Source organism: Mauremys mutica, chromosome 3 (genome assembly GCF_020497125.1).
Source record: "Mauremys mutica isolate MM-2020 ecotype Southern chromosome 3, ASM2049712v1, whole genome shotgun sequence".
Lineage (NCBI taxonomy): Eukaryota > Metazoa > Chordata > Testudines > Geoemydidae > Mauremys > Mauremys mutica.
The window spans coordinates 128038686-128053120 of record NC_059074.1 but is presented as its reverse complement, the minus strand read 5'-3'; the positions used below and the strand labels follow the sequence as shown (position 1 = coordinate 128053120).

Genomic DNA, 14435 nt, shown 5'->3' with positions numbered 1-14435 from the left:
CTGGCAACCATAAGGGGTTCCTATTCTTATACCATTTGTCTTGTTAATGTTCTCTTCACTTCCAATGACTTAACTTGTCTGATGTGCTTGCACCTCTCTCCTGCCCCTCCCCCCATCACCCTCTCTTTTGCTAGGAACAAATCCACTCTTTAGAATTGCTAAGGTAGATCCGCAGTCTTGGGGCTGTGTCTGTGCCATTGGCGCTGAGCCAGCAATCCCTAGAACAGGGGTTTACATTTTCCATATTATGGACCACATGGTTATACAGAGAGAGAGAGAGAGACCGTCTCCCATCACACTCTGGGCATTCCAGCCTTTGTTATGTCAGTGGCTGAGCTCCTCTAGCTGATTGGTCTGATGGCCAGGCATAGGAGACCCTGAGGTTACTGGCTCAGGACTTGAGTTTACTAACATGGGGCTGTAGTACCTACTAGAGTAGCTAACATGGAAAAATACTGGGGAAGTATTCATGGTTTTAATTATTTTAATGAAATATGTGTTTTGTCTCTTAAGATAGTGTGTGTGTGTGTGTGTGTGTGTGTGTGTGTATGTGTGTGTGTCAGGTGGAAGAACAGTTTCCGTTTCCCATCTGTACTTTCTCTCTCCCCACATTCCCCATCTCTCTCCCCTGGATATGCTTCTCTCTGCCGTGGTCCTCCTCTCTCCTGCATAATCTTCTCTCACTAGAGGCATCAGTCCTTGAGGGTGCCTCATACTTCTTCAATTCCTCCCCTTTTGTAGGTTCAGCCCCTAACGGAGGCAGCTTCTTTGTAATGAAGACCCAAGATACATGTAAAAGGAATTGGAAATGAGGAGGTAGCACCATATGAGCTGCCAGTTATCCTCAGAGCACCGGCAAGTGCTTTGGGCACCACAGTTTGAGGACGTCTGCCCTAGAAAGCAGTGACTATTGGATCTGTGCATATACTCCTGTGGATCTTAACATTTAGAATACAGTTACATTAAAGACCAGGGCTTCTTCAACCTTGTTCAAAGTCTTAGGTTGCTCTTCAAGCCCATCGAAGAACTACAGTTAGCCTACCTCTCGCTCTGTGAGCCTCCTTGAACCTGGGAAGGAAGAAGCAGAGAATCAGGTCCCCTGTAGACCACTCCTATACATTGGTAACATTTTGGAAGGTGCTAGGGTATGATAAATACTGCATAAGAACTTTAGAATAGACACTGTGGTGGCACCGCTGTGGTGGCATATTTAGGGTTGTGGTCTGTTTTGCTCTTAAGGCAATCTCTTGTTTTTTTTGAAAAGCACAGTGGACCAGATCTTCACCCGGTGTAAATCAGTGGTTCTACTAAAGTGATTGGAACTATGCAAGTTTACACTAGCTGAGAATCTGAATTATTAAGGTCCAAATTTTCATAATTGTTTACATGTGCAAATATATGTGCTTGCACTCCTTGTGATTTAAAAAACAATTACAGTAATCAAATGTGCACATGCCCATTTAGACATCTAACTGCCCAGTCTAAATGTTAATTTTTAGTTATCAGTTGCACACAATGATTGGCTTTTTCTGAACAGTCTCTGGGTTGCCCAGAAGGACTTGTTCATATATTTTACATTTGTTCTAACAGAGGGCAGCCCTGCATCTGTCAACTTTAAGAAAGTCAAGGTATTTTTAAAAAACCTTAACTACTTTCTCTTAAGAGGGCGTCCAGGGTTTAGACAGAATCAGTCACTTCCTAACTGAATTCCAATGTTCAGCTTCAGCATAATGTTAATTGAATCATTGAACGGCAGTTCACTCACCAACAGATTTTTTTTATAGTCCCATATACTGTCAGCCCTAAGGCTGTGGGATTCTGCACTGATGTGATACTTGCCCTCCTGTCATAAAATAGTGTTTGTTGAAGTGAAACACATTGTGCCGGGTCATGTAAAGCGGAAGCTCTTATTTTCTTCAGAGACAATGAGATCTGGAATCCCAGCCTCTCGCATTATTGTGAGAAGAGTCTCATCTGGGGAAAGCAGAGAAGTTTGTGAATGTCATTTCTGTGTTTCATCATCTTCCCAGCAACGGAATCCTCTCAAAAGTCAAACAACTCACTTCACAAACTGACATGTTTAATGAGAAATAAAATAAACTCGAGGCAGCAGATGTGCTGATTTGAAAGAACATATTTTATTTTATAGGAGACATATCTCTTAAATTCCAACCACTTACCCAGATCCATCATCGTATCACATGGATCTAGGAGGGGAAATGGAATGAATGGCAATTGGGACCAAAGGTGGAGGGAACATAACAAAACCAATCAGAGCCCTACAGTCAGCATGGAAACTACTCAACCAGTCCTAAATTACTTTGTTAGGTTGAGGGTTTCTTTGTAAACAAAGTACACTAGCAACTTGGGCCCAGATCCTCAAAGGTATTTAGACCCAGTGGGAGATAGGCACCTCAATACCTTTAAGGATCTGGGCTTTGGTAAGTATAAATACCAAAACAAAGGGTGAACAGATAAACCACACAGGGTTAAAGTAATGACAGGTTCTGTATTCTTGGATGTGAAGTTAGGAGGGGAACTGAAGGAGGTTCTGTTCTATTAATACACAAAACACTGTGTGTCAATCAAGGTTGCTTATACACAAAACCTGAAAAGCAAGGGAATGAAAAAAGCCTAGTAACAGTACACACCCTCTACTCCCTCACCACGAGACATGCACATAACCATTTACGTATCTATTAAACTACAGATATGCTCTTGTAATGTTTTCAGAGAAGTTCTACAGCATGTGTTATACAGGGGGTCAGGCTCGGTGGTCACAGTGGTCCCTTCTGTCCTTGGAATCTATGAATTTATGAAGACCATTAACATAAGCACTACACACCACAGAGAATGCACCGCAACTTTGATCTTGCCCCAGCCTCCCAGTACCCTCTGCCTCAAACCTGAGCATGTGTAGTTTCACAGAATTGGATAGAATGAAGTGTGTGTGTGTGTGTGTGTGGTGGGAGAAGAGTCTGTTCTGTTTGTGTGGGTGGAATTGGGGAAGAGATGAAGGAAGACTAGCAGTGGTGCAGAATTAAGGTTGTGATGCATTCCCTATTGTGCGGTGTTCTCTTAGTCGTTATGTATATGTGGTTGGGGGAGTAGAGAGTATGTTAGGTTGGTAGCCTTAACTTTTTAGTTCCTTGCTTTTCAGGTTTTGTGTTAGGTGTAGAGCGAGCCACCTTAACTGACACAAAATGCAGGGCTTTTTGTGCATTAATTTCTGAGATGTTTTAAATAGGATCTTCGAGAAAGCAATGGAGCTCCTTGCGATGGGGTATACTCTCATGATACTTGTAAACCTCTCTCTGCTCACTCCTACTTCTAACCTTTACCTGCAGTTAGGGACACATGCTCACAAAGATCTGGTTGCTAAATATTTTCCAGTTGCTATTGGAAATCTTTTCACTTGCTGAACAGAGATACTAATTGTGCTGTTTAACAAATGTTCTATCATTTTCCAAATGTCTAGTAAGTATTTGCTTTGCAGGGAAATTTGAATCTGTTTTCATGTAAAATAATGCCAAGAGATCGCTAATTGGCTAGCAAAATATAGGGCATGTTTTGCCATCCTTATTCAAGTGAGCAATCTTTATTCACACAGTTACTTCCATTTAGGTCGACTATACATATGAGATCAGAGTCAACCTGTGCCTGCAATACCTCACACTCCCCCTTGATAATATGGATAATAATAAATAACAACGACTGGCATCTGGGATGAGTCACTGGGAGTGAAGTGAACCCATCCACTAACAGTGAGCTCAGCACCCGGAGTGAGGAACTGCCTGTGGGGGTGCAGGGACAGCAGTGTCTGAGGTGGCTCAGCCTGCTGGGCTGGGGAGCAGTGGAGTACCTGCTGGGAGTCTGTGCTACTGAGGGAATAAGCGACAGCTTCCTCGATGTGGTAGTGTTGCTGTGTGGCCTTGGAAAGTCTGGAGGTTTGAAAGAAGTGGTGGGTGCAGTGGACCTCAGTCTGATGCAGGGGTGAAGACTGTGGAAATGAGAGTTTTAGCGGGGAGCTGTCTTCTCTGGGAGCTGTGAAAGGTGGTAGTATCATCTATGTTGGACAGAGGCCTGACTGGTGTGGAGTCTTCCTCCCTGACAGGAATTTGTGAAGCTTAAATAGAACTTTTAAATCGACGGTTGGTTGGCGTTGATTGATTTGGAGAGGAGCTGACCCTTTCCCCTCCATAGGGAGTAGCAATATCACATTGGTGATTGCTGAGTGGTGACTGAGCTGGGAAGGAGCCCTTTCTCCCACTCTGTTGGGAATAGCGGGATGGCCCTAATTTGAAGGCTGAGAGGTCTTCTTCTCTTACCCAGTTGTGAGAGGTCTTGAAGTATGTAGGCATTTGCCTTAGAGATTGTTTGCTTCCCGCCAGCTTGACCTGTGTATCCTCATCTATTACAATTAACTGACTTCTTCAAGAAGCAAATTCTCTTCCTCACCACCAAGAGTTTGGCACATGCTAGTTCTATTTTCCTGCTTCTTTGAAGTCTGGGGGAAGGAATCCCCTGGAAGTATCTTTATCGACTGAGTATCTTTATAGACTAAGGATCTTATAGACTTAGAACTTATGAATAGTGGAAGCAATATCTACTAACCTGTATCATCAGAGTCAGTGGACTATAATTCTCCTTTTCATGATTCCCAGTTCCCATTGGTTTTATCTTTGTTGAAATCTCTTGTGGAGGAGTTAGAGAGTATTAAGAAATCTCTTTGAATTTAAAATTCTGTTGGGTGGATTACGGGAGGATTGATCTAACTGGCAAGCTAGATTCCCTCCCCCACTGCAGCCCCCCACACAGCTAAATCTAATCTGGAAATAGAAAAATCTAAAATTATAGATAAATTTGACTCAAGGTAGGAATATGCAGAGCTTTATTAATGTTCCTAAAGCTAATTGAAGAGAAGTTGACTCCTCCTCTTATTGGTTTACCATAGACAGGATCTCTGAGGTTTCAAAAATCCTGTCTCTTGATTTAAATACTTCCAGGAATAATTCCCCCTCCCTTAGAAATCCTTCAAAGATCTGTGTCAGAAAAAGCTGAAAATTTGGCCTTCTGATACTTGACATAAATGGGTCTCTGTGTTGATTTTTTAGGTTTTCAAGGGCACTGTATTCAGACAGACAGACCCTTACAGATTTTGATCTAAACCAGTTATTGTTTGATAAGGTTAATTACCATTTAACTGTTAAGTTCATAAGGCACCTTTATTCTCAATATGAGCATGAGAGTTGGGAGGTAGAATTTTCTTATTGGCATATAGTTTCTAGAATTTGGAAATAGTTAAGGTCCCAAAGCTCTGAAACATTTAAGGCTTCATTTCTAGAGTAGAAACCACTCTTGCAATATCCTTACTCTAGTCTACAGCACATTCTCAAATAATGTAAAATATAATTCTTTGGGTCTACAAGAAGAGGTTCTTATTATTTAACTTACGAGAATATATTTTAGGGTTTACATCCACTTTTTCCTCAGATACATTCTAGTACTTTTTTGTAATATTGATTTAACTGCATCTCCCATGTTTGATCCTCTGATCTCTTAATCTGGGCCCAATAGCTTTACCATTCCCCTTCCCCCAAATGATGCTATCTTTTATAGGAGCTTTGAGATAGAATTTCAAGAGGACTCCCCTCCACCATTATGTTCACAATCTCCATGTAGATTACTCATCAGAATAATGTGGTATTTGGAGATTAATCAAATTCTTACAATCAGGCAGTTGAATTCATTATTTATATTTGACTAAATTGTCCAATTCCTTTGCCTCCATCCAGAGAGAGTTTTTGCGAGTACAATTTATGTATTTTATCCTCAAATTTATCTGAGTATAAAAATAAGATGAACACTAGAGGGTTTTTTTAAATGTTTGGAAACTTGTGATTTGATTATTTTACAAGACACATAATTAGCTGACTCTGAAATCATTCCAGGTTTTTAATTATTTCTCCAAGGAGGAATTTGATTGTCAAAAAGGAGTTGTACGTCAGGAGGACTTGGCACCTTGGTTTCTTTACACCTGAAAGCCCAAAGTGTTTGGACATTCAGGCTATATTTTAAATTTTTTCTCCTGAGCTCCAAATTTTAGTATTAAATGTTTATTTTCCCTCCATATCCTCCCCCTTTTTATTCTGAGTCATTGTGGGAGTGCCAGGATGAGCAAAATGATATAGTAGGACTTCAATTTCTAATGGCATGTTAATTATTGTGGAAGACTTCGACGCTGAACAGGTCCTCCAACTAACTAAATATCAGGGAAAGAAAATATTGAAGAGGTTTTTTAACTTCCTCCTCAAAACTCTAGAGGTCAGATGGTTAACATCTCTGGACAAAAATTAAAGGCTTTTTTAGATCAATTTAATCCGATACCTGTAAATGGAAGAAGTGAGAGAGATAGAGAAGAGCATTTTACTTAAATTACATGGTGATAGTATTATTGATTATATTGTTATCTCTATAATGAATTGGCCCTTCTATAGGCATTTCTCTATATTTTCTTGGCCAGATGGTGACCTCTCACTATAATTATGGATGAAGTGCCCTTTTCAGAAAGCATTTTATTTCTGCTAGGTGAGGATGCCTTAATTATCCCTTTGGGCCAATGTGGTTGTAAAAGACTAAAATGGATCTCAGCCAGTCAGAACAAATTCTCAAAGAGATTGCAGGACTCTGCTGTTAGATTTTTCAGAGACCTAATTATTAATTCTAAGAATTCCTCTCAAATTTGTGAATCATATGCGTTGCTGGGAAGATCTTAAAATAACTTATCTCTAAACAAATTAATTTTGTTTTTAATTATTCAAAAAATGCTTTCAAATATAAGCACACTTGGTGTGATGTGGACTTGTTGGAGAAGTCTGTTCTAGTGCACACAGCTACTAGGGTAAAACACAATCCCACTTCTTATTTACTTCAGAATTTAGTAGCTGCCCGAAGAAGATATAAAGGTGTATTATATATAAAACCCAAGACTGTCTTAGTTCCTTGTGGACTTTAATTTAGCAATTAAAACTAAAAAATCTTCCATGTTTTGGAAGATGGTGGCCTTGGGCTTTGGTAGATATACTCCAGTTGAGGAACTGCATATTAATGATGAAGCCTGGATAGCACATTTTGGCTAGGTTTTTAATAATTCCCCTCAATCAGTTGTTTTAAAATCTAATTCTACCATAGTTAATGAAATGAGGAATTCTTTCTTTGATTTACCATTCTGGCCTTCATTACTGGACATTTATTTGAGCCCCATGACTGAAAAAAAAATCCCAGGGGATGATTATTTCCCTGCTGAAATTTTTAAGGGAAATCTTGGTTGGTGGTCTCCAGTCTCGACTAAATTGTTTACTGCCATCAATCATGCTGGATAGATTTTGTGTGGCTGGAAGTCTAGTGTGATAGCTCCTATTTAAAAAAAAAGAGGACAGAAAGAATCCTACTTCCAACAGACCTATTAGTTTGTTAGATGTGGCAGAGAAAATTTCTTCCAGATTTTTACTATCTAAACTTGAAATATGGGCTTTAGAGGCTAATTTACTACATGAAGAGGAGTCTGGCTTTAGGGCTGATGGAGTCACAAATTATAATTATTTTATTTTATCCTGTATGATTTATAAATATAGTGTGGTTAAGGGTACTAGATTGTATGGTGCTTTCATAGATCTAAAGATGTCATTTGATTCTATTAACCGAGACAAACTTTGGGTGAAATTAAGAAGCCTGGATATCCAGCTAAGCTTTTTGTATATTTTGGAGGCTCTATACCATGGCAATATGGCTAGGGTAAGATCTAAAGTCGGTGGAGAATGTACTGTTTCCCCTACTTCTAGGGAAGTACACCAGGGAAGCCTTCTAGTGCCTCTTCTTTTTAATTTAATTTAATTTAATTAATTTAATTTAATTTAATTTAATTTAATTGATATTTTAAAGAAAGAAAATTTGGCCTTAGAAGTCATTCAAAAAAATTTGTGAGGAGACTTTTTTTATTCTTCCAAATTCTATCCCTGCCTTGTCTTTATGTGCCAAGGTGGGTGGCTTTTTCTGTTGGTAGTAGATCTTGTATTGCTTTTCTTAAATTATGGTCTAATATCTGTACTGTTCCAGCTTATAGATTGCCCCTCTTTGCCTTCAGGAGATGGAGGAGCAATCTCTGTACTCCTTATTTCAAAGATATAAGACACTCCAATTTATTATAGCTAGGTTTGGTTTTTCTATTACTCACTTATTGTCGATATCTTTTAATCAATGTAATGAATTACTTAAACAGAGAATGACCGATATTACCCAACCAGAACATCTGGCTATGACTCATTATTCTAAGTTTCCCTGCTGGTTTTCTACTTTGAAGACAACACGTGTTTTTGACGTATTTGAATGAGTTATCAAATCCTCATTTATGTAAGGCATATACTCAGTTAAGATTCCAAACCATGGAAACTGCTATTCTTAAAGGTAGATATGGAAAATTACTTCACATCTTTGTTTTTCCTGTTGTAAATTTGGAGCATTGATAGATCTACCTCATTAGCTTTTGGACTGTAGAATTTTCCAGCTTCTGACAGCATGCTGGATTTTACCTTTCTTGTATAAAAAGAATTTTTATTACCATCTCAAAATAGAATGTTTTAAGTATTTTTCTCAAATCTCCTATAGTAAATAAATTGGTGGCAATTTTTGCCCTTTTAGCATTGTGCTGAAGAAGAGAGTTTTTATTAAATCATGATTGACATTTAAATGTATTATCTGAATGTTGCTCTTGTCTTAGATTGTGTATGTTTTTCTTTTGGTATTCACAAAGGACACATCACATGTGATCTAATAATACTGAATTAAATACAAAAGCATTTTATACCCATTTATGAACTAAGGAGCACAATAGCCCTGTCAGGGAGGTAAGTATTATTGAAAGTAATAAATTATCGTATGTAATAGGGAGGAGTAGAGCTGGTCAAAAATAGGATATATTTTTTTGTGAAAATATTCTCAATTTTTCCTTTTTTTAAAATAAAAATCACAATAAAAATTAAGTAAAATGGCAAATTTTGAAAATTTTCAACCAGTTCTAGAGCAGAGCGTCAGATGTTCTATGAAATTGTAATTAAGACAGCCATTAAGAGTTTCTGAAGCAACTGAAAAATTGTCCTCTTTCATTTATAAGAGGTACCATTGTCTGATGATTGTTGGATGGCATATTCATCATAGAGCTCAAGAAGTAATTATAAATTGAGAATCATTATTATCATCATTTCTAGTGTGGTCCCACCAGGGTCTTTACTTGGCCCAATGCTATTTAATGTTTTTATCAATGACGTGGAAGAAAAAATAAAATAATTGTTGGTTAAGTTATGCCACAAAATGGTGGCATAATAAGCAATGATAAAGATAGGACAGTTCTACAGATGGTCTGGACTGTTTGGTAAGCTGGGCTTTCTTGAACAACATGTATTGTAATTCAGCCAAATGAATGGTCATACATCTAGGAACTAAGAATATAGGTCACGCTTACAGAATAGGAGACTATCCTGGAAAGTACTGGCTGTGAAAAGGACTTAAGAGTTAAGATGGGATAACCAACTGAATGTGAGCTCCTATGCAGTGATTAAGAGAGCTAGCATGATTCTTGAATATATAAACAGGGGAATATAGAGTAGAAACAGAGAGGTGGTATTATTACCTCTCTCTATAGCACTATATAGATCATTACTGGAATACTGTGTTCAGTTCTGGTGTCCACACTTCAAAAAGTATGTTAAAAAATTGAGAAGAGTTCAGTAAAGAGCTACAAGAATGATTCAAGATCTGGAAAACCTGTTCTACAGTGAGACAGTTAAGCAGGTCAATCTATTTATATTGTCCAAGAGAAGGTTCAGAGATGATGTGATCATAATTAGGAAGAAGATTTCTGATGATAGAGGGGTCTTTAATTTAGCAGACAGAGGCATAACAAGACATAATGGCTAAGCACTGAAGCTAGACAAATTCAGATTGGAAAGAAAGTGCACAAGCAAGGGTAATTAACAATTCAAACAATTTACTGAGGTGCAGTGGGTTATCTGTTCCTTGAAAACTTTAAATCAGAAGACTGGATGACATTCTAAAAGACAGGGTCTAGCTCAGTCAGAAGTTATTGGACTTGATGCAGGAATTGCTGGGTGACCTCTGTTATGCAGGAGGTTTGACTGGGTGATCATAATGGTCCTTTCTGGCCTTGGAATCTATGAAGTATAAATGTGAATTGAGTTTGGTGGGCTCACTCTAGTTCCTAACAGCAAAGTGTCCTCAGCTTGCACTAGTGCTGCATGTTTATAGTCCTGCCAACAAATCTGAGTCTGACTCAGTCTCCAGTGCAATTTAGAGCAGCTGCAGGCCTGTTCCAAGTTGCTTCTGACTGCAGGTCCCCAATATGCTGTTCCAGCAGCTGGGGATCACCAGATCTCATTAGCTCCTTGGCCACATTCCTCCTTCAACCATTCTCCAGGCACACCGCCTGCCCTGGGGACTGAGTGGGAGATGACGGGTCAGCTGTATGCCACATTGCCACATGGGGATTCCCCATACAGTATGGAATCTTCAGGTAGCTGCTTATGTGGGCTTTCTGGCTGCCGACCAAGGGTTTGGCACCATGTTTGATTTGATGCCAAAGGTTTAATGGGCAAGAAGCGTGAACTATCCCTAAAAATGTCCCCTCCCAATCAGGATTGAGGTTTGGTGGCAGGTCAGTATGCAGAAGTTGGCTCTCCTCCCTTCTGTGCTTTAAACAGTGAATGCAACAGTAAATGTCAGCTGCCAGGGGCATCAGTCTGGCACCTTTAATGAGCACTAAAGGCACATGTATGCCTATCTGAATCAATAGTGCTCAATAAAACAATCTCCTATATCTGTGCCATATTTTACTGTGTTTTTTGTGGTGTCCTAGACAAAATACAACTGTGAACATACAGCACACTGGATGCGTGTATCAGTGCCAAGGTTATGTGTTAATCCCTCGGGATAAATATCCATTATTTTCTGTCACTGGCTAATGTTCAGATTTCTTTTATTTTCATTGGCTAGCCAACACCAATTAGTGTGTGAGAATTAGCTACATTACATTACCCGCCAGGTCTCTTAGAAGCAGTGCGACTGCAAAAACGGTACATGTTTCCATTTATCCATTGCATGTCTGTGACTTGCATTCACCCTGCAACGTGCTTCCACCCATTAAAGAAAAGCTGTCACGCTTCTCTCCCTTTTTAGAACACAAATGGAGCCACTCTCCTGTAGTTTTGGCTTCAGATCAGCCCTCTTATAAATTATAAGGGTGGAGCATTTCCTCCGGGTCCTTAAATAGTGATTTGGAACCCTGTAACTCACCATCACAAAGACGTTTCTAAAACAGAAAAATAAAACAGCCATAACTTTTATTTGCCCCCATAAAATGACAATTTACAAGCTCCCACTGCTTACTAACAACTGTGGTTTCTTGGGCAATGCTACCTTGGTTGATGATATGAAGTAAGTTAAGACTCTTTGGGCCAGATTCACTGTTGCTGGTGCAAGAAGGTGTAGTTTATATTTCCCTTCACCAGCCTTGCCCCTGGTACTGTAGGGGGCATTCACCCTAAGGGAGGGCAGGCAGTGGTAACCACCTTAAATTGTGGCTAGAACAGTGGTGGAAGCTGTCAGGCGCATGGGCTGTTTGCATCCTCAGCTTCCTTGGCTATATCTCTGATCCAGCCAGTGCAGCTCATTTTATTCTCTGTGATAGCCTCCTGTAACTCCACCCTTGGTAGAGGTGAGGTTATGGGCATGTTCCATTGTTCTGTACCCCACCTTGGGATTGCTAGAGCACACTGGACTCCAGCCATGTCTCCAATACACTCCTAGACAAGAGGCTGCTGCAGGGGAGGGGCCTGATGTTAAAGCCATCCCTGCCATCTTTCCTCCAACTCTGCTACACTGTGAGCAAAGTATGGGTGTTCTGCTCCCTTTGCACTCCAGGAAGGTTGCAAATGAAATGGAATTGACCTGAGAATGTGGCCCAATAATTTCACACAGATATGATCATAAATACTCTGTAAGATGACAAAAGTGGTTCAGAAAGCCCTCATGTTAAAATGAGAGGTCAAGCATTTCCCACAGAAGAAGAACAAACTTGAAGGAATGCACCCGCTGAGAGAGTCAGAGTAATTGCATAGATTAATCAGTGGGATTGCCAGAAATGGTGCATACATTCCTGCCTATTTCCATAAACTAAATGTGCAGCTTTTATTTAGATTGATGACCTGCCTCTTATTCTGTCTTTTTGCCCACTTGGACCATAGTGAGATTTTTGTAAGACCTTGGTGCTCCAAAGGAGTCCTGTTGTCATTGTTTAATTGAAGCATTAACCTCTCTTCACTTTTTCAGTTTAATATATCTTGAATGACCTGGGCTCCCTTTCGAGTTGTGTTACTCTCTTTTACTGCTAGATAATTAGTGCAGCGGGTTGTTTTCCTGGCTATTGTCCAATTGGCTGGGATAGAGTCTGTTGCTCAGATGCTGTGGCTCATTGCCCATACATTGGAATATCACTTGGAAAGACTCTCCTTGTCTGACCCAAGATTTTAGCTAGCAATTTGAAAACATACTGGTTGATTTATTGTCCTCTTCTTGAAGTGTACCTATAATCTTCAGGGCATATATGCCATTATACACAATACGATCAATATCCCAGCTCGTGCAGTTGGTGTGACCTAGCAGCAATAAAGGCCAAGTAATAGGCAAAAAGAAAATGCTGGTACACCAAAAATAAGTGACCATCCCTCAAAATTCAAAATGGTATGTAATGGTATAAACACGCTATTCTGTACACCTGCCATCTGCCTCTTACCATCCTCCTCACACATTTTTTCCACTTTTGTCTAGCTCTCTTGCACTGGGTCTTCTCAACTAGCTCATAGGTCTTGGCTTCACATCTGCAGTACATGACTTCTGACTTGGTGTGATGGGGCAGTGCGGCCCCGCACTGGTACTGCAGGGGTTAACCCTTCCTTCCTAGCAGAGGAAGCCATGCCCCAGAAGCTCTGCTGGGCATGCTCCAACTGGAGAACAGGTATAAAAGCCAGCAGAGCTGCTCAATCTGGGCTGACTGCCGGAGGGGAAGGAGGCATGCTGCCAGCTCCCGAGGAGGGATAGCCTGCGCACCAAGACCCAGAGGCCAGCCAAGCCTGGACGCACCCTGATGCCCAGACGGAGTATGTCACAGGAGGGGAACAGACTGGAGGACCCCCCAAAGTGAAGAACCTGGGATTTATGGTAGGAAGTGACCCAGGGGAACTTTAGAGGCAAATAGCATTAGAGCCGCACAGATGCTCGGCGTGTTGCAGGTGGATCCCCGCCGAGCTGGAGGCAAGGGGAACTTGCGACTACCAGGGCCCTGGGTCCCCCTACCACCTCACCCCCCCCACACACACTCCAGAGATTGTATGGACTCTGGCCATTAGGTAGCACTGCTCCAATGCGGGGAGTAATTTATATGGACCCTGGCCACTGGGCCATACTGCCCTGACACTGGGGGTGAGTTATCTGGACTTTGGCCACTAGACTGCACTACCGTGCTCACGAGGGAGATTGTATGGACTCTGGCCATTAGTGCACACTGCTCCAATGTGGGGAGCAATTTATATGGCCCCTGGCCATTGAGCCACACTGCCCTGACACTTAGGGCGAGGTACCTGGATTCCGGCCGCTAGGCCCTCTACCCTGACTGAGGGGTGATTGTGTGGAAGGAGGCCAGCAGGCCACAACCAGCTGCCCACAGAGAAACAGGTGCGTGAACTTGAGAGTGGCAAGGTTCTGACCCCATCGCCCCCTGCCACACAGAGGTGGTGTGGTGCCACACTTGGGCATTTGACTAGACTCTCTGACTGTCAAAATAGCTCATAATCTGATGAATTGCGTACTTGGTTGATTCCCTTTCCACTGAATTGATCTCCTATCTAATCAACTGAGTGATACTTAAAGTGAAAGCAACCTCTAACCCTTTTTCCAGATTCTGACTATTCTCTTGTTAATTAAAACCATCCCTACTTCAGCTTAATTTTTCCTGACTTCAAGGCTGCAGTAAGTTCCAAACTCCTCTGTTTTCCCCCCTATGAAAGCTAACATTTCCTCTGCTCAGGCCATACTTTCCTTTTCTTTTCCTTATTCAGTACCTCTACTGCAATTTTTCATACCATGTGCATATGATCTATGGGAGAGCCATTATCAAAAGCACTTGTCTCCCTTTAAATCTCTAACAGCAGAGAGAAAAGAGAGAAGTGCAAATAACAATTTAAACCATAGTTTATTCTATGAAGAATTTGCAGCTGGGAATGAAAAATTGAAGCTGATTCAAACAGGAGAGGCCTATATCTAAATTTATTTATAAAGGAGAGCACTTAACTCATAGTGCCACTAGCCTA

General features: G+C 40.8%; 1 long non-coding RNA gene across 1 annotated transcript; it reads left to right on the top strand.

The window, feature by feature from the left end:
• The first annotated feature begins 354 nt into the window (after positions 1-354).
• LOC123365839 lies at positions 355-2052 on the top strand. Its single transcript, XR_006577781.1, has 3 exons — positions 355-382; positions 742-1122; positions 1921-2052. It is a non-coding gene; the product is annotated as an uncharacterized LOC123365839 (long non-coding RNA).
• Positions 2053-14435: the final 12383 nt, after the last annotated feature.